The sequence below is a fragment of the Salvelinus sp. IW2-2015 genome, unplaced genomic scaffold (genome assembly GCF_002910315.2).
Source record: "Salvelinus sp. IW2-2015 unplaced genomic scaffold, ASM291031v2 Un_scaffold3922, whole genome shotgun sequence".
NCBI lineage: Eukaryota > Metazoa > Chordata > Actinopteri > Salmoniformes > Salmonidae > Salvelinus > Salvelinus sp. IW2-2015.
The window spans coordinates 119,019-122,103 of NW_019945196.1; positions in this window are offsets into that span (position 1 = coordinate 119,019).

Consider the following 3,085-nt stretch of genomic DNA (forward strand, 5'->3'; position numbering starts at 1 on the left):
TCTCTCTCTCTCTCTCTCTCTCTCTCTCTCTCTCTTTCTTTCTCTCTCTCTCTCTCTCTCCATTTCTTTGCATCTCTCTCTTTCTCTCTCTATCACTAGCTTTCTCTTTGAAGTGTTTCATTATTTCCTCTCTCTCTTCATTTCCTCCCTCTGTTTTTAGAGCTGACACTGAAGGTATATTGAACTGCAGTGGAGGTTCCTCAGAGGAGGATGGGGAGGACCATCCTCTCAGTGAATTTCAGATTTTAAAAAAAATGTAAGATTTAAAAAGTTATCTTTTTTAGATAAAACTATACTAAACATATTCACGTCACCAAATAACTGATTAAAACACACTGTGCAACGAAGGTATAGAGTATTCCCAACATCCGCCTCTGGCTACATCGATTTCAATAGAAAATAGATTTTTTGTTGAAGAACCCCTTTCATTGCCCAAATTAGATTCAAACTTTTTGGGAAAAGCTGCTTCGATCACGTAATGGACGAAGGTCTGCGTATTCAAACTGCACAGGACAATGAGAAGTTATTAAGAAGAAACAGGGATTTTTGGCCATGTAAGAGTTGGCCATTGTAAAAAATGTCTCGTTGCGGGATGAAGCAAGGAGGAATGATGAGAAAGAAAAGTTCGCCTAACAATGACAACTACAAGGAGCTTTCTGAGGCAATTACACATTGATTGACTTGCTGAGCATAAGTTTCTACTGTCTTCTCTGGGATGTCGAAATCATTCAGCTTCCATCGCATCACCCAAAGGTTGAAACAGCACATTCCTTCGCAGGATAAAAGCCCAGACGTCAGTTGTCACTTGCAAGTGTTAGTTATCGTCAGGTATGTGGATGATGAAGGCTTTATTCAGTAATGTTTCTTGGGCTACTCTGTCTGTGTTTGACTTTGTGAATTCTGAGATGTCTGATTTTAACTTCATGAAACTTCTTGACCAAAAATACGATGGCGCTGCTGTACTGGAATGGATCTGCTACAGTATTTGTATTTAGAGCTCAGTTCCTTCTTGTTCCCTGATTAAGAGGAGATGACCACTCCACTCCACCTCCAGTGTCAACTTTCTCCTGACATGAACTGAAGCCCCGTCTCATGTGCCCACTCATCCACTGGCACACTGAATGTTTCCTCTCCAAGCACTGTGAGTACCCCTATCAATGTTCTCTCATTACTGTATGTAGAGTCAATCACACACTAACACAATCACATTATTACACATCAATGTGAGTTCACTCCTTGCTTGGACTAAATCATTCTTAGCTCTTTTGTCTAAATGTGTTGTGTTTTTTTGTCCTTCCAGTCAGATCCTGTCCTGCCCTCAGAGGAGGAGGTGTGCTCTTCACCAACACCATCCATCCATGATGAGCCTGTCCTGAACACCTCAACCCCTGTCCTGCTCTGAACACCTAAACCCTTGTCCTGCACTGAAGTCAAGCCTCTGACCACCTCAACCCCTGTCCTGCACTGAAGTCAAGCCTCTGACCACCTCAACCCCTGTCCTGCACTGAAGTCAAGCCTCTGAACACCTCAACCCCTGTCCTGTACTGAAGTCAAGCCTCTGAGGCAGTATGGTTTTATAGATATACAGGGGACAGTAGGGGGGTTCTGGGACAGTATGGTTATAGAATATGACAGGGGACAGTTAAGCGTTTTGGGTCCAGGGTGGAGTGTTTTACAGAGTATGATTTTATGGACTGTTCAGGGTTTGGGCTAGTATGAGTTTATAGATATGTAAGGGATATAGGGGGTTTTGCAGTATGGGTTTATAGATATATATGGGACTGTTGGGGTTTGGGCAGTATGGTTTATTAGATATGACAGGGGACAGTAGGGGTTTGGGGCAGTAATGCGTTTATAGATATTTGCATAGGGGACAGTGGGCCGGTTTGGGCAGTATGTTTATAGATATGATAGGGACTGTAGGGGGTGTGGGGCATTATGTTTTTATAGATATGACAGGGGGACAGTAGGGGTTTTGGGCAGTATGCGTTTATAGATATATAGAGAGACAGTAGGGGGTTTGGGCAGTATAGGTTTATAGATATGATAGGGACAGTAGGAGTTTGAGGCAGTATGGCTTTATAGATATATAAGGGACTGTAGGGGGTTTGGGGCAGTATGTTACAGATTATGGACAGGGGACAGTAGCGGGGTTTAGGGCAGTATGTTTATAGATATGATTAGGGGACAGTAGGGAGGTTTTGGCAAATTATTGGTTGCAGACATGAAATGGAGAATGCCAAGGGTGTGCAAAGCTGTCATCAAGGTGGATACTGAAAGAAAATCTCAAAAAATAAAAATTATTTGATTGTTTTTGGTAACAACTTTTTTTGGTTACTACATGATTTCATATGTTGTTATTTCAAAGGTATTGATGTCTTCACTATAGTCTACAATGTTAGGAAAGTAAACATTTAAGAAAATCCCTTGAATGAGTAGTTATGTCCAAACTTTTGACTGGTTTACTGTATGTAAGGTGCGGACCACACGGAGAACAAACACATCGTGTTCAAAAATTCATCAAAACAATTATTTTTAACCTAAAACGTTTGATTAAGACATTTTTCCGAAATTGCTGGATCGAATCCTCCTGGTTTACAAGGTAAAAATCTATTGTTCTGCCCTTGAAACAAAGAAGTAACCCCACTGTATTCCTCGGTAGGGCCGCATGAAATAAGAATTTGTTCTTAACTGACTTGCCTAGGTAAATAAGGTTACATAAGTCAATTATAGTAAACATATTATGAGGAATGAAATTGAGAGGCTAATTAACAGTGTTGGGAAGGGATCACAGCAGGTGATTGAATGAGGGTGTGAGGCAATGGGTTGAGAGTTGGTCAGAAGGCTTCAGCTTGCAGGACAGGGGTGAGGTGTTCAGAGGCCGTTGACTTTCAGTACAGGACAGGGGTTGAGGTGGTCAGATTGCCTTTGACTTCAGTGCAGGACAGGGGTTGAGGGTGTTCAGGAGGGCTTGACTTCAGTGCAGGACAGGGGTTAAAGGTGCAGAGGCTTGACTGTCAGTACAGGACAGGGGTTGAGGTGGTTCAGAGGCTTGACTTCAGGTGCAGGAACAGGGTGAGGTTGG